General features: G+C 47.7%; 1 protein-coding gene across 1 annotated transcript in view; it reads right to left on the reverse strand.

Moving 5' to 3' along the window:
• Positions 1–22,879, reverse strand: part of aldh1a3 (aldehyde dehydrogenase 1 family, member A3) — a 710,895-nt gene that overhangs the window by 532,328 nt on the left and 155,688 nt on the right. The gene's annotated exons all lie outside the window — the stretch shown is intronic.

Consider the following 22,879-nt stretch of genomic DNA (forward strand, 5'->3'; position numbering starts at 1 on the left):
CAAAGAAGTTTTATTTTGAAAAGAATGCAAACCTGGATCGTTGACCATGCATTTCCACTGCATTGCTGATCAGGATGGTGTTGTCTATGCCCAATCTACCACCTCTGAGCGTTCAGAGCCATCATCTGTATTCCCATGTTTGCAAAACCGGCTGCGACATTTTGCAGGTGTGGTGGCAGAGTTTCACAGGTGACCAAAGCAAAAGAGTCTTACTTCTCCAGTATGGAGGTGAAGAATTGCAACACACCACAAGAACACAAGCATTAGAGGCAGTCGAGCCTGCTCTGCCATTAAAAAAGATCATAGCTGATCTGACTGTGGCCTCAACTCCACTTTCCTGCCTGCACCACTCCCCCAAAACCTCTGACCCTCTAAACTGTCACTTAGAAAGGAACAGATTAATCAAGGATAGTCAGCATGGTTTTGTTAGTGGAAGGTCATTTCTTACTAATTTAATCAAACTTTTGAGGAAGTAACAAGGAGGATTGATGAGGGGAGTGCAGTGGATGTTGTCTACATGGAATTCAGTAAAGGCATTTGACAAGGTCCCACATGGCTGACTGGTCAGAAAAATAAAAGCTCATGGGATACAGGGGAAGGTGGCGAGTTGGACTGAAAATTGGCTGAGCAACAGGAAACAGAGGGTAATAGTTGATGGATGTTTTTCTGAATGGAAAGTGGTTTCCAGTGGCATTCCACAGGGTCAGTGTTAGGGCCCTTTCTGTTTGTCATATATTTAAATGATTTGGACTTAAGTGTGGGTGGCATGATTGGGGAATTTACAGATGACACAAAAGTTGGCCATGTAGTTGATAATGAAGAGGATAGCTGTTGTCTCCAGAATGATATCAATGGTTTGGTTGAGGGAGTGGAAAAGTGGCAAAAGGAATCCAGAAAAGTGTGAGGTAATACATTTGGGGAAGGCAAACAAAGCTAGTGAATCCACAATAAATGGGAGGATATTGGGAAGGTTGAGGAAGTGAGACACATTGGAGCACATGTCACAGGTCCCTGAAGGTGGCAGGGCAGGTGGATAAGGTAAAGAAATCCTTTATTGGATGAGTATTGAATAGAAAAGCAGGGATGGTAGCTAAATTTGCTGATGACACCAAGATAGACAGGACAGTAAGTTGTCAAGAGAAGGCAAAGGGTCTACAAAGGGATATGAATAGGTTAACTGAGTGGGCAAAATAATGGCAGGTTGGAATATAATTTAGGAAAATGTAAACTTGTCCATTTTGACAGGAAGAATAGAAAAACTGTATTATTTAAATGGCGAGAGATTGCAGAGCTCAATGGTACAGAGGGATCTGGGTGTCCTGGTAGATGAATCACAACATGTCAGTACGTAGGTACAGCAAGTGATTAGGAAATCAAATGGAATGTTGGTGTTTATTGCAAAAGGAATCAAACATAAAAGTAGGGAAGTTCTGCTACAGTTACTGAGGCCACGTTTGGAGTACTGTGTACAGTTTTGGTTTCCTTATTTAAGAGATGACATAATTGCATTAGAAGCAGTTCAGAGAAGGTCCACTTGACTGATTCTTGGAATGAAGAGGTTATCTTATTTAACAAGATTGAACAGGTTGGGTCTGTATCTGTTGGAGTTCAGAAGAATGAGCGGTGACCTTACTGAAATGTGTAAGATCCTGAGGGGACTTGACAGGGTGGATGCTGAGAGAATGTTTTCCCTTTCTGGGTAAGTCTAGAACTCACGGACACAGTTTAAAAATTACTTGTCTCTCATTTAAGACTGAGGTAAGGAGGATAATTTTCTCTCAGCGGTCATTAGTCTGTGGAATTCTCTTCCCTCTTGTGGGAGAATCTAGAACTAGGGGTCACTGTTCAAAAATAAGGGGCCACTCACTTAAAGTGGAGATGAGGAGAAATTTTTTTCTCTCAGAGGGTTATGAGTCTTTGGAACTCTCTTCCTCAAAAGGCAGTGGAAGCAGAGTCTTTCAATATTTTTAAGGCAGAGCTAGATAGATTCTTGATTAACAAGGGGCTGAAATGTTATTGGAGGTAGGCAGGAATGTGGGGTTGAAGTTACAATCAGATCAGATATTGAATGGCAAGCAGGCTCGAAGGGCTGAATGGCCTACTCCTGCTCCTAATTTGTATGTTCGTCTGTCCCCAGACAACAGTGGGGGCTGCGGCATTGAATATGTTCAAGACAGAACCATAGAAAAGTTACAGCACAGAAAGAGGCCATTCAGCCCATTGTGTCTGCGCGGCTAAAAAATAAAAAAATTAAAAACTAGCTGCCCATTTTAATCCCACCTTCCAGCATTCAGTCTGTGTCCTTGCAGGTTACAGCACTTTAGGTGCAGATCCAGTACCTTTTAACAGAGTTGAGGGTTTCTGCCTCCACCACCAAACCAGGAGTGAATTCCAGACACCCATCACTCTTGGGTGAATGAGTTTGTCCTCATGTCCCCTCTAATCCTTCCACCAATCACCTTAAATCTGTGCCCCCGGTAATCGACTTCTCCGTTAGGGGAAACAGGGTATTCCTGTCTATCCTATCTAGGCCCCTCATAATCTTGTACACCTCAATTAGATCACCCTTCAGCCTCCTCAGTTCCAAGGAAACAACCTCAGCCTATCCAATCTTTACTCATAGCTGCAATTTTCAAACGCTGGCAACATTCTTGTAAATCTCTGTACTCTCTCCAGAGCAATTATGTCCAAGTTATTGATTTAGATTGTAAATTGTTGAGGTTGCAGCACTGATCCCTGTGGCACTCCACATATAACAGCTTTCCAACTGGAAAAATACCCATTTATCCATACTCTCTGCTTCCTGTTAGCTAAACAATCCTCTATCCATGCTAATATGATACTCCCTATACCATGAGCTCTTAATTTGTGTAATAACCTTTGATGTAGCTCCTTATTGAATGCCTTCTAGAAATCCAAGTATGCCACATTCATAGATTCACCATTATCCATGTTGCCTGTTACTTCCTCAAAGAATTCTAATAAAATTACTCAAACACAATTTCCCTTTCACAATGTTGAATCTGCCTGATTGTATTCTGGCTTTCTAAATGTCCAGCTACTATCTCCTTAATAATGGATTCTAGTATTTTCCCAACGACAGATATTATTCTAACTGGCCTATAGTTTCCTGCTTTCTGTTTCTTGAATAGACGTGTTACACTGGGGATCTTCCAATTCTCTCGGACCTTTCCAGAATCTAAGGAATTTGGAAGATCATAACTAATGCATCTACTGTCTCTGTGGTCACTTCTTTTAAGACTCTAGGATGAAAGCCAAGAGGTCCAGCAGACTTGTCAACCTTTAGTTCGACTAGTTCTCCCTGTACCTTTTCCCTAGTGACTGATTATTTTAAGTTCCTCCCTCCATTTTACCTCTTGATTTCCAAGTATTCTTGGGATGATTATTGTGTCTTCTACTGTGTGCAGTTTTGGATTCCTTATTTAAGGAAGGATGTAAATGCATTGGAAGCGGTGCAGAGGAGGTTTACTAAATTGGTACCAGGGATGAGTGGGCTGTCTTATGAAGATAAGTTGGACAGACTGGGCTTGTTTCCACTGGAGTTTAGAAGAATGAGAGATGACTTGTTTGAAATACGTATGATCCTAAATGGATATGGAAAAGGATGTTTCCTCTTGTGGGTGAGTCAAGAACTAAGGGGCACAGTTATAAAACTAGGGGTCACCATTATAGGGCAGAGAAGAGAAAGTATTACTCTCAGAGGATTGTGCAACTTTGGAACTCTCTGCCTCAGGAGGCAGTGGAAGCAGGGTCACTGAATCCTTTTAAGGCAGCAGTAGATAGATTCTTGTTAGGCAAGGGAATCAAAGGTTATCGGGGGTAGATGGGCATGTAGAACTCAAAACACAAACAGATCAGCCATGCTCTTATTGAATGGCGGAGCAGACTCAAGGGGCCAAATGGCCTATTGCTCCTATTTCTTATGTTGATATGTTTGTATGTCTGCCATTTCCTGGTCTCCCTTTATTAATTCTCCAGTTTCACTCTCTAAGGAACCAACACTCACTTCAGTTACTCCTCTCCATTTTAAGTATTTAAACTCTTACCACCTGTGTTTGTATTTCTAGCTAGCTTCCATTCAGACTCGAATTTCTTCCTCATTATTTTTTCGTCATTGTTTGCTGATTTTGAAAATCTGCTCAATCTTCTGCCCTATCACTGATCTTTGCAATATTGCAATGCTTTTTCTTTGAATTTGATGCTGTCTTTGAGACACTTGCTCCTGATCAAAATGACAAGGACTCAGCACAGGATGCACAAACAATTTATTTTACACCTAAGAAGAAGACAATGTTACAAAACAATTATCTTCGGAAGCAGTAAAAAAGGAGTAAATGAGACAATTGACCAATATTGCACAAGATTGAGACAACTAGAAACCAAGTATGACTTCAGTAATGCTGAACATGTCGAATGGGAAATCAAAACACAAATAACCGAAGGTTGTCTCTCTAGTAAACTATGTTGAAAAGCACTTGGGAAAGGCAAAAGCTGCTAGAGCTGTTGGAGTTAGAAAGATCAGTATCACTTTCAGAGTCCAGAGCTACTGAAGTTGAGGATGTCGATAGTAACCACCCCGCTCCAAGTCCAACTCCTGGGAACACTGTTCATTGCGCAGGAAAACATAAAACAATCACAGCAGTCTCACAGACAGAGCTGCGACTTTTCCAAAGATTCGTTCCACTGTGGCAGTGCTTACCCACACTGGGCAGAGAGTCTCGCTACTGGCAAACAGCGTAAAGCTTCTGAAAATTCGAACCACTTTGCTCAAGTTTGTTGCTCATCAGCAAAATCACCTACCAAGACCAATTCCAGCAGAAGTACGTGTACCCCAGCAAAAAGGTGAGAGAATGTAGCTAATGTAGAGGTGTTGACCCTGGATATATTTCTGTGTTTTCTTTTGGACACAGCAACCAGTCAAGCAACCATTGACCATGCTCCCACAGATACAGCAGCAGCTGTCAATGTCATGGGAGATAAACAGTTCAACAAATTTCAGCACTTCCCCAATTTCATGTTCCAGTATATTAATAACTTTGAGTCCATAATTTAAAATGTTGAACAACAGACTATTAAAATGGTAGCTGTAACTCATGTGATCTTTGGCATTTTAAGCTCTGCACAATCCTGAGTCTCAATTAAATACCTAATCAAATGAGGGCATTCATAGGCATCAGGGGAATTCACACATCCCTTTGTTTAAGGATAGACCAGCAACAAAAGAACTATAGAATTCCAACCAGATCATCTTCCTGTTTTACCATGGACAAAAAAAACTCAATGTGTGATAGACGAATGTGAATCTTAAGGTGTCAGTTGACAATACAAGATGTGTAATCAACCCACCACCTCTTTTTGGAAAAAGAACTTTGAACATGTACAAGTCACAGGGTGAGGAAGAACTTTGAACATGTACAAATCACAGGGTAAGGAAGCCATTTTGCTGCCAGCTTTTAAAATAACAGCAAGAGAGTTTTTGCAGACTGAGATCTATCAAAAAGCCACCGAACCAGCTATGAGCCATCTCAGCAGCCAAGGTAATAAACAGAAATCCTTGAAGTGGGAGAAGGAACGACCCCCCCCCCCTCCAAACATGTTCCAAATTTGGGTTCAGCTGAGAACCAACATCCTGGCTACTTGACTACAATAAGACTCATAGTTTGCTGAGAATCCTCTGCTTTACAAGACCTTCACTTCAACTAAAGCACCAACTCATCTAAGAAACTATAGGCCTGCCATGAAGTAGACTGAGACAATCATGAATTATAATTGTATTGTTTTACCTTCATCTGTATCGAATCTTTATGTGTGCGAGTCAAGTGAGTGAGACTTAGTGTTTTTAAACCTCTGGGGCAAGTGTAATAAACAACCTTTCTTAAAGAAAAACTCACAAAAAGCTTGCTGCTGGTATTACTCACTCGGAGGGTAAGAAAACACACATACATGCAAACATAGTGATCACAGGCAGTAAGAAAACACTAGGGCAGAATATTCAGGTCAGTGTGCGGCCACACACCTTACCTTACCCGCCTGAGTGTAAGATAGCACGTGATGATGATGAGTGAGGTCCCAATGTCATCCTGCACTCGCACGATACTTCAGTCGGCGGGTGCAAACAGAAATTGGAAAGCATTCCCGCTGACAATTAAGAGGGTAATGAAGCCCATTAAAGTTGTAACTGTCCCCAATTTTTCCTGGTTCGTCTAATCTCATGGCTGGCAGACCAACGAATCAGCCAAGCAGCCTTTGCATTTTTCATGAAACCTCATCCAAGGGTGGGACGAGGTTTCCATTATTAAATTAAAATCTATGGACAGCATTTTTATAATGTATATGTTCAGGTGAATGTTTGTGGTACTTGGGACATTTTTGTTTTGATTTTAAAATCTTTATTTAATTGTTTGAAGTCTCCAGCTATGTGAGGCAGTTCTCTGCCTTCAGGGAGCTTTCATTCCATGCTCACCCATACCCGTGCTTATGTCAGCGCCCACCTTCCTCCTGCACCCACCTTCCTCCTGCACCCACCCTCCTCCTGCACCCACCCTCCTCCTGCACCCACCCTCCTCCCGCACCCACCCTCCTCCCGCACCCACCCTCCTCCCGCACCCACCCTCCTCCCTCGCCCACCCTCCTCCCTCGCCCACCCTCCTCCCTCGCCCACCCTCCTCCCACGCCCACCCTCCTCCCGCGCCCACCCTCCTCCCGCGCCCACCCTCCTCCCACGCCCACCCTCCTCCCGCACCCACCCTCCTCCCGCACCCACCCTCCTCCTGCACCCACCCTCCTCCTGCACACACCCTCCTCCCGTGCCCACCCTCCTCCCGCACCCACCCTCCTCCTGCACCCACCCTCCTCCTGCACGCACCCTCCTCCCGTGCCCACCCGGGCAGCAATGAGCATTTCAGCGTGTTTCACGCTGGCTGGCCGTTAATTGAAATCATGGCCGGGGGCCGATCGTGGTTGGTTGTCCGATCCCCAGCTGCTCCTGGACCACCGATTGCACCCACTTGCCAACCTGAAAATTCTGCCCGTAAATTCTGCCCTTGACATCATCCTCTGAAAACCAGGGAATTCTAGCGGAGAAATTGAGAGATTTATACGTACCCTGGAAACAGTGATACAGACAGTGACAGCTACAGCTACAGTGACAGCTACAGCTACAGTGACAGCTACAGCTACAGTGACAACTATAGCTACAGTGACAGCTACAGCTACAGTGACAGCTACAGCTACAGCTACAGCTACAGTGACAACTATAGCTACAGCTACAGCTACAGTGACAGCTATAGCTACAGTGACAGTGACAGCTACAGCTACAGCTACAGTGACAACTACAGCTACAGCTACAGTGACAACTACAGCTACAGCTACAGTGACAGTGACAACTACAGCTACAGCTACAGCTACATCTACAGTGACAGCTATAGCTACAGTGACAGTGACAGCAACAGTGACAGCTACAGCTACAGTATCAGTGACAGTGACATCTACAGCTACAGTGACAGTGACAGCTACAGCTACAGCGACAATGACAGTGACAGCTACAGTGACAGTGACAGCTACAGTGACAGCTATAGCTACAGTGACAGTGACAGCTACAGTGACAGTGACAACTACAGCTACAGCTACAGTGACAACTACAGCTACAGCTACATCTACAGTGACAGCTACAGCTACAGTGACAGTGACAGCAACAGTGACAGCTACAGTGACAGCTACAGCTACAGTAACAGTGAGAGTGACATCTACAGCTACAGTGACAGTGACAGCTACAGCTACAGCTACAGCGAGAATGACAGTGACAGCTATAGCTACAGTGACAGTGACAGCTACAGTGACAGTGACAGCGACAGCTACAGCTACAGTGACAGTGACAACTACAGCTACAGCTACAGTGACAGTGACATCTACAGCTACAGTGACAGCTACAGCTACAGCTACAGCGACAATGACAGTGACAGCTACAGCTACAGTGACAGCTACAGTGACAGTGACAGCTACAGCTACAGTGACAGTGACAGATATAGTGACAGCTACAGCTACAATGAGTGACAGCTACAGCTACAGCTACAGTGACAGCAACAGCTACAGTGACAGTGACAGCGACAGAATAGCTACAGCTACAACAAGTGTCAATGACAGCTCCAGCGAAAGCGACAATGACAGTGACAGCGACAGTGACAACTACAGCGACAGTGACAGCTACAGCGATATGTACAGTGACAGTGACAGCTACAGCGACAGTGATAGCGACAGTGACAGTTACCGTGTCAGCGACAGTGACAGCTACAGCTACAGCTAAAGCGAAAGTGACAGCTACAGTGACAGCTACAGCTACTGCAAAATCGACAGCTACAGTGACAGTGACAGGTACAGCAAAGCTACAGTGACAGTGACAGCGACAGTGACAGCTACAGCTACAGCTACAGTGACAATGACAGTGACAGCTACAGCTAAAGTGACAGTGACAGCTACAGCCACAGTGACAGCAACAGCGACAGCTACAGCTACAGTGACAGTGAGAGCTACAGCTATGGTGACAGTGACAGATACAGCTACAGTGACAGTGACAGTGACAGCTACAGCTACAGTGACAGTGACAGCTACAGCTACATCGACAGCAACAGTGACAGCTACAGTGACAGCGACTGTGACAGCTACAGCTACAGTGAGAGTGATGGTGATATTGACAGCTACAGCTACAGCGACATCGACAGTGACAGCTAAAGCTACAGTGACAGCTACAGCTACTGACGGTAATGGTGACAGTGACAGTGACAGTGACAGCAACAGTATAGCTACAGCTAGAACAACAGTGACAGCGACAGTATAGCTACAGCTACAGTGACAGTGACGGTGATGGTGACCGTGACAGTGACAGCAACAGTGACAGCTACAGCTTCAGTGAAAGCAACAGCTACAGTGACAGTGACAGCTACAGTGACAGCGACAGTGACAGCTATAGATACAGCAAAAGCAATAGCTACAGTGACAGTGACAGCTACAGATACAGCGAAAGCGACAGCAACAGCGACAGTGACAGCTACAGCTACAGCGAAAAATACAGTGAAAACTACAGCTAAAGTGACAGTGACCTCTACAGCGACAGCGACAGTGACAGATATAGCGACAGCTACAGCAACACTGAGTAACAGCTACAGCTACAGTGACAGTGACAGTGACAGTGACAGCTACAGTGACAGTGACAGCTACAGTGACAGTGACAGTGGCAGCTACAGCAACAGCGACAGCGACAGTGACAGCTAGAGTGACAGTGACTGTGACAGCTACATCTACAGTGACAGTGATGGTGATAGTGACAGCAACAGTGACAGCGACAGCAACAGTGACAGCGACCGTGACAGCTACAGCTACAGTGACAGCTACAGCTACAGTGACAGTGCTGGTGACAGTGACAGTGACAGTGACAGTGACAGTGACAGCTACAGCTACAGCAACTGTGACAGCGACAGTATAGCTACAGCTACAGCGACAGCGACAGGAACAGTGACAGCGACAGTGACAGCTACAGTGACGGTGACAGTGACAGTGACAGCAACAGTGACAGTTACAGCAACAGTGACATCTACAGCTACAGCAACAGTGACAGCGACAGTATAGCTACAGCTACAGCGACAGTGTCAATGACAGCTACAGCCAAAGCGACAATGACAGCGACAGTGACAGTGACAGCAACAGCGACAGCTACAGCAACAGTGACAGTGATAGCGACAGTGACAGCTACAGCGACAGTGACAGCTACAGTGACATCTACAGTGACAGCGACAGTGACAGCTACAGCTACAGCTACAGTGACAATGACAGTGACAGCTACAGCTAAAGTGGCTGTGACTGCTACAGCTACAGTGACAGTGACAGCTACAACGACTGCTACAGCGACAGCTTCAGCTACAGTGACAGTGAGAGCTACAGCTACAGTGACAGTGACAGGTACAGCAAAGCTACAGCGACAGTGACGGCGACAGTGACAGCTACAGCGACATCTACAGTGACAGCAACAGTGACAGCTACAGCGAAAGCGAAAGCTGCAATGACAGTGACAGCCACAGTGACAGTGATAGTGACAGTGACAGTTACAGTGTCAGCGACAGTGACAGCTACAGCTACAGCTACAGCGAAAGTGACAGCTACAGTGACAGTAACAGGTACAGCAAAGCTACAGCGACATTGACAGCGACAGTGACAGCTACAGCTACAGTGACAATGACAGTGACAGCTACAGCTAAAGTGACAGTGACAGCTACAGCTACAGTGACAGTGACAGCTACAGCGACAGCTACAGCTACAGTGACAGTGAGAGCTACAGCTACAATGACAGTGACAGTGACAGCTACAGCTACAGTGACAGTGACAGTGACAGGGCCAGCTACAGCTACAGTGACAGTGACAGCGATAGTTACAGCTACAGTGACAGTGACAGCTACTGCTACAGCTACATCGACAGCTACAGTGACAGCTACAGTGACAGCAACTGTGACAGCTACAGCTACAGTGACAGTGATGGTGATATTGACAGCTACAGCTACAGTGACAGCAACAGTGACAGCGACAGTGACAGCTAAAGCTACAGTGACAGCTACAGCTACAGTGACGGTAACGGTGACAGTGACAGTGACAGCAACAGTATAGCTACAGCTACAGCAACAGTGCCAGCGACAGTTTAGCTACAGCTACAGCGACAGTGATGGTGACGGCGATGGTGACAGTGACAGCTACAGCTACAGTGAAAGCAAAAGCTACAGTGACAGTGACAGCTACAGCTTCAGCAATAGTGACAGTGACAGTGACAGCTACAGCTACAGCAAAAGCGACAGCTACAGTGACAGTGACAGCTCCAGCTTCAGCAATAGTGACAGTGACAGTGACAGCTACAGCTACATCTACAGTGACAGCGACAGTGAGAGCTACAGCTACAGCGAAAGTGACAGCTACCGTGACAATGACAGATACAGCTACAGCTACAGTGATAGTGACAGCGACAGTGACAGTGACAGCTACAGCGACAATGACAGTGACAGCTACAGCTAAAGTGACAGTGACAGCTACAGTGACAGTGACAGATATAGTGACAGCTACAGCTACAGTGACAGCGACAGCTACAGTGACAGTGACAGCGACAGTATAGCTACAGCTATAACAACAGTGTCAATGACAGCTACAGCAAAAGCGACAATGACAGTGACAGTGACAGCGACAGCTCCAGCGACAGTGACAGTGACGGTGACCGTGAGTGACAGTGACAGCAACAGTGACAGCTACAGCTACAGTGAAAGCGACAGCTACAGTGACAGTGACAGCTACAGCTACAGCAATAGTAACAGCGACAGTGACAGTGACTGCTACAGCTACAGCAAAAGCGACAGCTACAGTGACAGTGACAGCTACAGCTACAGCAATAGTGACAGCGACAGTGACAGCTACAGCTACATCTACAGTGACAGCGACAGTGAGAGCTACAGCTACAGCGAAAGTGACAGCTACAGTGACAGTGACAGCTACAGCTACAGCGAAAGCGACAGCTACAGTGACAATGACAGTTACAGCTACTGCGACAGTGACAGCGACAGCGACAGTGACAGCTACAGTGACAGCGACAGTGACAGCTATAGATACAGCAAAAGCAATAGCTACAGTGACAGTGACAGCTACAGATACAGCGAAAGCGACAGCAACAGCGACAGTGACAGCTACAGCTACAGCGAAAAATACAGTGAAAACTACAGCTAAAGTGACAGTGACCTCTACAGCGACAGCGACAGTGACAGATATAGCGACAGCTACAGCAACACTGAGTAACAGCTACAGCTACAGTGACAGTGACAGTGACAGTGACAGCTACAGTGACAGTGACAGCTACAGTGACAGTGACAGTGGCAGCTACAGCAACAGCGACAGCAACAGTGACAGCTAGAGTGACAGTGATTGTGACAGCTACATCTACAGTGACAGTGATGGTGATAGTGACAGCAACAGTGACAGCGACAGCAACAGTGACAGCGACCGTGACAGCTACAGCTACAGTGACAGCTACAGCTACAGTGACAGTGCTGGTGACAGTGACAGTGACAGTGACAGCAACAGTGACAGCTACAGCAACTGTGACAGCGACAGTATAGCTACAGCTACAGCGACAGCGACAGGAACAGTGACAGCGACAGTGACAGCTACAGTGACGGTGACAGTGACAGTGACAGCAACAGTGACAGTTACAGCAACAGTGACATCTACAGCTACAGCAACAGTGACAGCGACAGTATAGCTACAGCTACAGCGACAGTGTCAATGACAGCTACAGCCAAAGCGACAATGACAGCGACAGTGACAGTGACAGCAACAGCGACAGCTACAGCAACAGTGACAGTGATAGCGACAGTGACAGCTACAGCGACAGTGACAGCTACAGCGACATCTACAGTGACAGCGACAGTGACAGCTACAGCTACAGCTACAGTGACAATGACAGTGACAGCTACAGCTAAAGTGGCTGTGACTGCTACAGCTACAGTGACAGTGACAGCTACAGCGACTGCTACAGCGACAGCTACAGCTACAGTGACAGTGAGAGCTACAGCTACAGTGACAGTGACAGGTACAGCAAAGCTACAGCGACAGTGACGGCGACAGTGACAGCTACAGCGACATCTACAGTGACAGCAACAGTGACAGCTACAGCGAAAGCGAAAGCTGCAATGACAGTGACAGCCACAGTGACAGTGATAGTGACAGTGACAGTTACAGTGTCAGCGACAGTGACAGCTACAGCTACAGCTACAGCGAAAGTGACAGCTACAGTGACAGTAACAGGTACAGCAAAGCTACAGCGACATTGACAGCGACAGTGACAGCTACAGCTACAGTGACAATGACAGTGACAGCTACAGCTAAAGTGACAGTGACAGCTACAGCTACAGTGACAGTGACAGCTACAGCGACAGCTACAGCTACAGTGACAGTGAGAGCTACAGCTACAATGACAGTGACAGTGACAGCTACAGCTACAGTGACAGTGACAGTGACAGGGCCAGCTACAGCTACAGTGACAGTGACAGCGATAGTTACAGCTACAGTGACAGTGACAGCTACTGCTACAGCTACATCGACAGCTACAGTGACAGCTACAGTGACGGCAACTGTGACAGCTACAGCTACGGTGACAGTGATGGTGATATTGACAGCTACAGCTACAGTGACAGCAACAGTGACAGCGACAGTGACAGCAACAGTATAGCTACAGCTACAGCAACAGTGCCAGCGACAGTATAGCTACAGCTACAGCGACAGTGATGGTGACGGCGATGGTGACAGTGACAGCTACAGCTACAGTGAAAGCGACAGCTACAGTGACAGTGACAGCTACAGCTTCAGCAATAGTGACAGTGACAGTGACAGCTACAGCTACAGCAAAAGCGACAGCTACAGTGACAGTGACAGCTCCAGCTTCAGCAATAGTGACAGTGACAGTGACAGCTACAGCTACATCTACAGTGACAGCGACAGTGAGAGCTACAGCTACAGCGAAAGTGACAGCTACCGTGACAATGACAGCTACAGCTACAGCTACAGTGATAGTGACAGCGACAGTGACAGTGACAGCTACAGCGACAATGACAGTGACAGCTACAGCTAAAGTGACAGTGACAGCTACAGTGACAGTGACAGATATAGTGACAGCTACAGCTACAGTGAGTGACAGCTACAGCTACAGTGACAGCGACAGCTACAGTGACAGTGACAGCGACAGTATAGCTACAGCTATAACAACAGTGTCAATGACAGCTACAGCAAAAGCGACAATGACAGTGACAGTGACAGCGACAGCTCCAGCGACAGTGACAGTGACAGCAACAGCTACAGCAACAGTGACAGCTACAGCAACAGTGACAGCTACAGAGACAGTGACAGCTACAGCGATATGTACATTGACAGCGACAGTGACAGTTACAGTGTCAGCGACAGTGACAGCTACAGCTACAGCTACAGCGAAAGTGACAGCTACAGTGACAGTGACAGCTACAGCTACTGCAAAAGCGACAGCTACAGTGACAGTGACAGGTACAGCAAAGCTACAGTGACAGTGACAGCGACTGTGACAGCTACAGCTACAGTGACAATGACGGTGACAGCTACAGCTAAAGTGACAGTGACAGCTACAGCTACAGTGACAGTGACAGCAACAGCGACAGCTACAGCTACAGTGACAGTGAGAGCTACAGCTACAGTGACAGTGACAGATACAGCTACAGTGACAGTGACAGCGACAGCTAAAGTGACAGTGACAGCTACAGTGACAGTGACAGATATAGTGACAGCTACAGCTACAGTGAGTGACAGCTACAGCTTCAGCAATAGTGACAGTGACAGTGACAGCTACAGCTACAGCAAAAGCGACAGCTACAGTGACAGTGACAGCTCCAGCTTCAGCAATAGTGACAGTGACAGCTACAGCTACATCTACAGTGACAGCGACAGTGAGAGCTACAGCTACAGCGAAAGTGACAGCTACAGTGACAATGACAGCTACAGTGATAGTGACAGCGACAGTGACAGTGACAGCTACAGCGACAATGACAGTGACAGCTACAGCTAAAGTGACAGTGACAGCTACAGTGACAGTGACAGCTACCGCTACAGTGAGTGACAGCTACAGCTACAGTGACAGCGACAGCTACAGTGACAGTGACAGCGACAGTATAGCTACAGCTATAACAACAGTGTCAATGACAGCTACAGCAAAAGCGACAATGACAGTGACAGTGACAGCGACAGCTCCAGCGACAGTGACAGTGACAGCAACAGCTACAGCAACAGTGACAGCTACAGCAACAGTGACAGCTACAGAGACAGTGACAGCTACAGCGATATGTACATTGACAGCGACAGTGACAGTTACAGTGTCAGCGACAGTGACAGCTACAGCTACAGTGACAGCTACAGCTACAGCTACAGCAACAGTGACAGCTACAGAGACAGTGACAGCTACAGCGATATGTACATTGACAGCGACAGTGACAGTTACAGTGTCAGCGACAGTGACAGCTACAGCTACAGCTACAGCGAAAGTGACAGCTACAGTGACAGTGACAGCTACAGCTACTGCAAAAGCGACAGCTACAGCGACTGTGACAGCTACAGCTACAGTGACAATGACGGTGACAGCTACAGCTAAAGTGACAGTGAAAGCTACAGCTACAGTGACAGTGACAGCAACAGCGACAGCTACAGCTACAGTGACAGTGAGAGCTACAGCTACAGTGACAGTGACAGATACAGCTACAGTGACAGTGACAGCGACAGCTAAAGTGACAGTGACAGCTACAGTGACAGTGACAGATATAGTGACAGCTACAGCTACAGTGAGTGACAGCTACAGCTACAGCTACAGTGACAGCGACAGCTACAGTGACAGTGACAGCGACAGAATAGCTACAGCTACAACAAGTGTCAATGACAGCTACAGCGAAAGCAACAATGACAGTGACAGTGACAGCAACAGCTCCAGCGCCAGTGACAGTGACAGCAACAGCTACAGTGACAGTGACAGTGACAGCAACAGTGACAGCTACAGCAACAGTGTCAGCTACAGCGATATGTACATTGACAGCGACAGTGACAGCTACAGCGAAAGCGACAGCTACAGTGTCAGCTACAGCTACTGCAAATGCGACAGCTACAGTGACAGTGACAGGTGCAGCAAAGCTACAGTGACAGTGACAGCTACAGCTACAGCTACAGTGACAATGACAGTGACAGCTACAGCTAAAGTGACAGTGACAGCTACAGCTACAGTGACAGATACAGCTACAGTGACAGTGAGAGCGACAGCTACAGCTACAGTGACAGTGACAGCTACAGCTACATCGACAGCGACAGTGACAGCGACTGTGACAGCTACAGCTACAGTGAGAGTGATGGTGATATTGACAGCTACAGCTACAGCGACAGCGACAGTGACAGCTAAAGCTACAGTGACAGCTACAGCTACAGTGACGTTAACGGTGACAGTGACAGTGACAGCAACAATATAGCTACAGCTACAGCAACAGTGACAGCAACAGTATAACTACAGCTACAGCGACAGTGACGGTGACCGTGAGTGACAGTGACAGCAACAGTGACAGCTACAGCTACAGTGAAAGCGACAGCTACAGTGACAGTGACAGCTACAGCTACAGCAATAGTGACAGCGACAGTGACAGTGACTGCTACAGCTACAGCAAAAGCGACTGCTACAGTGACAATGACAGCTATAGATACAGCAATAGTGACAGCGACAGTGACAGTGACTGCTACAGCTACAGTGAAAGCGAAAGCTACAGTGACAGTGACAGCTACAGCTTCAGCAATAGTGACAGTGACAGTGACAGCTACAGCTACATCTACAGTGACAGCGACAGTGAGAGCTACAGCTACAGCGAAAGTGACAGCTACAGTGACAATGACAGCTACAGCTACAGCAAAAACGACAGCTACAGTGACAGTGACAGCTACAGCTACAGTGATAGTGACAGCAACAGTGACAGCTACAGCTACAGCGACAATGACAGTGACAGCTACAGCTAAAGTGACAGTGACAGCTACAGTGACAGTGACAGATATAGTGACAGCTACAGCTACAGTGAGTGACAGCTACAGCTACAGCTACAGTGACAGCTACAGTGACAGTGACAGCGACAGTATAGCTACAGCTATAACAACAGTGTCAATGACAGCTACAGCGAAAGCGACAATGACAGTGACAGTGACAGCGACAGCTCCAGCGACAGTGACAGTGACAGCAACAGCTACAGCAACAGTGACAGCTACAGCAACAGTGATAGCTACAGAGACAGTGACAACTACAACGATATGTACAGTGACAGCGACAGTGACAGTTACAGTGTCAGCGACAGTGACAGCTACAGCTACAGCTACAGCGAAAGTGACAGCTACAGCGACAGTGACAGCTACAGCTACTGCAAAAGCGACAGCTACAGTGACAGTGACAGGTACAGCAAAGCTACAGTGACAGTGACAGCGACAGTGACAGCTACAGCTACAGTGACAATGACGGTGACAGCTACAGCTAAAGTGACAGTGACAGCTACAGCTACAGTGACAGCGACAGCAACAGCGACAGCTACAGCTACAGTGACAGTGAGAGCTACAGCTACAGTGACAGTGACAGATACAGCTACAGTGACAGTGACAGCGACAGCTAAAGTGACAGTGACAGCCACAGTGACAGTGACAGATATAGTGACAGCTACAGCTACAGTGAGTGACAGCTACAGCTACAGCTACAGTGACAGCGACAGCTACAGTGACAGTGACAGCGACAGAATAGCTACAGCTACAGCAACAGTGTCAATGACAGCTACAGCGAAAGCAACAATGACAGTGACAGTGACAGCAACAGCTCCAGCGACAGTGACAGTGACAGCAACAGCTACAGTGACAGTGACAGTGACAGCAACAGTGACAGCTACAGCGACAGTGTCAGCTACAGCGATATGTACATTGACAGCGACAGTGACAGCTACAGCGAAAGCGACAGCTGCAGTGACAGTGACAGCTACAGCGACAGTGATAGCGACAGTGACAGTTACAGTGTCAGCGACAGTGACAGCTACAGCTACAGCGAAAGTGACAGCTACAGTGTCAGCTACAGCTACTGCAAAAGCGACAGCTACAGTGACAGTGACAGGTACAGCAAAGCTACAGTGATAGTGACAGCTACAGCTACAGCTACACGGACAATGACAGTGACAGCTACAGCTAAAGTGACAGTGACAGCTACAGCTACAGTGACAGATACAGCTACAGTGACAGTGACAGCGACAGCTACAGCTACAGTGACAGCTACAGCTACATCGACAGCGACAGTGACAGCTACAGTGACAGCGACTGTGACAGCTACAGCTACAGTGAGAGTGATGGTGATATTGACAGCTACAGCTACAGCGACAGCGACAGTGACAGCTAAAGCTACAGTGACAGCTACAGCTACAGTGACGGTGACGGTAACGGTGACAGTGACAGCGACAGTGACAGCAACAGTATAGCTACAGCTACAGCAACAGTGACAGCGACAGTATAGCTACAGCTACAGCGACAGTGACAGTGACGGTGACCGTGACAGTGACAGTGACAGCAACAGTGACAGCTACAGCTACAGTGAAAGCGACAGCTACAGTGACAGTGACAGCTACAGCTACAGCAATAGTGACAGTGACAGTGACAGTGACTGCTACAGCTACAGCAAAAGCGACTGCTACAGTGACAGTGACAGCTATAGATACAGCAATAGTGACAGTGACTGCTACAGCTACAGCGAAAGCGACAGCTACACTGACAGTGACAGCTACAGCTACAGCAATAGTGACAGCGACAGTGACAGCTACAGCTACATCTACAGTGACAGCGACAGTGAGAGCTACAGCTACAGCGAAAGTGACAGCTACAGTGACAGTGACAGCTACAGCTACAGCGAAAGCGACAGCTACAGTGACAGTGACAGTTACAGCTACTGCGACAGTGACAGCGACAGCGACAGTGACAGCTACAGTGACAGCGACAGCGACAGTGACAGCTATAGCTACAGCAAAAGCAACAACTACTGTGACAGTGACAGCTACAGATACAGCGAAAGCGACAGCAACAGCGACAGTGACAGCTACAGCTACAGCGATAAATACAGTGGAAACTACAGCTAAAGTGACAGTGACAGCTACAGCCACAGCGACAGTGACAGATATAGCGACAGCTACAGCTACAGTGAGTGACAGCTACAGCTACAGTGACAGTGACAGTGACAGCGACAGCTACAGTGACAGTGACAGCTACAGTGACAGTGACAGTGGCAGCTACAGCTACAGCAACAGTGAGAGTGACAGCTACAGTGACAGTGACGGCTACAGCTACAGCAATAGTGACATCGACAGTGACAGTGACTGCTACAGCTACAGCGAAAGCGACAGCTACACTGACAGTGACAGCTACAGCTTCAGCAATAGTGACAGCGACAGTGACAGCTACAGCTACATCTATAGTGACAGCGACAGTGACAGCTACAGCTACAGCGAAAGTGACAGCTACAGTGACAGTGACAGCTACAGCTACAGCAAAAACGACAGCTACAGTGACAGTGACAGCTACAGCTACAGTGATAGTGACAGCGACAGTGACAGCTACAGCTACAGCGACAATGACAGTGACAGCTACAGCTAAAGTGACAGTGACAGCTACAGCAACAGTGACAGATATAGTGACAGCTACAGCTACAATGAGTGACAGCTACAGCTACAGCTACAGTGAAAGTGACAGCTACAGTGACAGTGACAGCGACAGTATAGCTACAGCTACAACAACAGTGTCAATGACAGCTACAGCGAAAGCGACAATGACAGTGACAGGTACAGCAACAGTGACAGCTACAGCGACAGTGACAGCTACAGCGATATGTACAGTGACAGCGACAGTGACAGCTACAGCAAAAGCAACAGCTGCAGTGACAGTGACAACTACAGCGACAGTGATAGCAACAGTGACAGTTACAGTGTCAGTGACAGTGACAGCTACAGCTACAGCTACAGCGACAGTGACAGCTACAGTGACAGTGACAGCTATAGCTACTGTAGAAGCGACAGCTACAGTGACAGTGACAGGTACAGCAAAGCTAAAGCGACAGTGACAGTGACAGCTACAGCTACAGCTACAGTGACAATGACAGTGACAGCTACAGCTAAAGTGACAGTGACAGCTACAGCTACAGTGACAGTAACAGCTACAGCGACAGCTACAGCTACAGTGACAATGAGAGCTACAGCTACAGTGACAGTGACAGATACAGCTACAGTGACAGTGACAACGACAGCTACAGCTACAGTGACAGTGACCGCGACAGTTACAGCTACAGTGACAGTGACAGCTACAGCTACATCGACAGCAACAGTGACAGCTACAGTGACACGACAGTGACAGCTACAGCTACAGTGACAGCTACAGCTACAGTGACAGTGCCGGTGACAGTGACAGTGACAGCAACAATGACAGCTACAGCTACAGTGAAAGCGACAGCTACAGTGACAGTGACAGCTACAGCTACAGCAATAGTGACAGCGACAGGGTCATTGACTGCTACAGCTACAGCAAAAGCGACAGCTACAGTGACAGTGACAGCCACAGCTACAGTGACAGTGACATTGACAGCTACAGCTACAGTAACAGCTACAGCTACAGTGACAGTGAGGGTGACAGCTACAGCTACAGCTGCAGCAACAGTGACAACTACAGCTACAGTGACAGGTACAGCTACAGTGACAGTGACAGCTACAGCTACAGTGACAATGACAGTGACAGCTACAGCTACAGCTACAGTGACAGTGACAGCTACAGCTACAGCGATAGGGACAGTGACTGTGACAGCTACAGCTACAGTGACAGTGACGGTGATAGTGACAGCAACAGTGACAGCTACAGCAACAGAAATAGTGACAGCGACAGTGACAGCTACAGCTACAGCGACAATGACAGTGACAGCTACAGCTAAAGTGACAGTGACAGCTAAAGTGACAGTGACAGTGACATCTACAGCGACAGCTAAAGTGACAGTGACATCTACAGCTAGTGACAGTGACAGCGCCAGTGACAGCTACAGCTACAGCAACAGCGACAGTGACAGTGACAGCTACAGCTACAGCACCAGTGACAGCTACAGCAACAGTGACAGTGACAGTAACAGCAAAGGTGAAAGCGACCGGTACAACTACAGCTACAGCGACAATGACAGTGACAGCTACAGCTACAGTTACAGCACCAGTGACAGCTACAGAAACAGTGACAGTGACAGTAACAGCAAAAGCGAAAGCGACCGGTACAACTACAGCTACAGCGACAATGACAGCAACAGCTATGGCTACAGTGACAGCAACAGCTACAGCTACAGTGACAGTGACACCGACAGCGATGGTGACAGATACAGCTACAGCTACAGCGACAATGTCAGTGACAGTTGCAGCTAAAGTGACATTGACAGTTACAGCTACATCTACAGTGACAGCGACAGTGACAGCTACAGCGACAGTTACAGCTACAGTGAGATCTACAGCTACAGTGGCAGTGACAGTGACAGATACAGCTAGTGACAGTGACAGCCACAGCTACAGCTACAGTGACAGTGACAGCGACAGCTACAGTTACAGCTTCAGTGACAGCTACAGCTACATCGACAGCGACCGTGACAGCTACAGTGACAGCGATTGTGACAGCTACTGCTGCAGTGACAGTAATGGTGATATTGACAGCTACTGCTACAGTGACAGCTACAGTGACAGCGACAGTGACAGCTACAGCTACAGTGACAGTGACAGCAACAGTAACAGCTACAGCTACAGCAAGAGTGACAGTGACAGTATAGCTACAGCCACAGCTACAGCTACAGCGACAGTGACAGTGACAGCTACAGCTACAGCTACAGCGACAGTGACAGTGACAGCGACAGCTATAGCGACAGTGGCAGTGACAGCTACAGTGACAGTGACTGCGACAGTGACAGCTACAGCTACATCTACAGTGACTGCGACAGTGACAGCTACAGCTACAGTGAAAGCGACAGCTACAGTGACAGTGGCAGCAACAGCTACAGCGACAGCAACCGTGACAGCAACAGTGACAGCATCAGTGACAGCATCAGTGACAGCAACAGCTACAGCAACAGTGACAGTGACAGGGACAGCTACAGCTACAGTGACAGCTACAGCTACAGTGACAGCGACTGTGACAGTTACAGCTACAGTGACAGAGATGGTGATTGTGACAGCAACAGTGACAGCTACAGCTACAGCAACAGTGACAGCGACAGTGACAGTGACAGCTACAGCTACAGCAATAGTGACAGCGACAGGGTCATTGACTGCTACAGCTACAGCAAAAGCGACAGCTACAGTGACAGTGACAGCCACAGCTACAGTGACAGTGACATTGACAGCTACAGCTACAGTAACAGCTACAGCTACAGTGACAGTGAGGGTGACAGCTACAGCTACAGCTGCAGCAACAGTGACAACTACAGCTACAGTGACAGGTACAGCTACAGTGACAGTGACAGCTACAGCTACAGTGACAATGACAGTGACAGCTACAGCTACAGCTACAGTGACAGTGACAGCTACAGCTACAGCGATAGGGACAGTGACTGTGACAGCTACAGCTACAGTGACAGTGACGGTGATAGTGACAGCAACAGTGACAGCTACAGCAACAGAAATAGTGACAGCGACAGTGACAGCTACAGCTACAGCGACAATGACAGTGACAGCTACAGCTAAAGTGACAGTGACAGCTAAAGTGACAGTGACAGTGACATCTACAGCGACAGCTAAAGTGACAGTGACATCTACAGCTAGTGACAGTGACAGCGCCAGTGACAGCTACAGCTACAGCAACAGCGACAGTGACAGTGACAGCTACAGCTACAGCACCAGTGACAGCTACAGCAACAGTGACAGTGACAGTAACAGCAAAGGTGAAAGCGACCGGTACAACTACAGCTACAGCGACAATGACAGTGACAGCTACAGCTACAGTTACAGCACCAGTGACAGCTACAGAAACAGTGACAGTGACAGTAACAGCAAAAGCGAAAGCGACCGGTACAACTACAGCTACAGCGACAATGACAGCAACAGCTATGGCTACAGTGACAGCAACAGCTACAGCTACAGTGACAGTGACACCGACAGCGATGGTGACAGATACAGCTACAGCTACAGCGACAATGTCAGTGACAGTTGCAGCTAAAGTGACATTGACAGTTACAGCTACATCTACAGTGACAGCGACAGTGACAGCTACAGCGACA

This window comes from Carcharodon carcharias, chromosome 26 (genome assembly GCF_017639515.1).
Source record: "Carcharodon carcharias isolate sCarCar2 chromosome 26, sCarCar2.pri, whole genome shotgun sequence".
Classification (NCBI taxonomy): Eukaryota; Metazoa; Chordata; class Chondrichthyes; order Lamniformes; family Lamnidae; genus Carcharodon; species Carcharodon carcharias.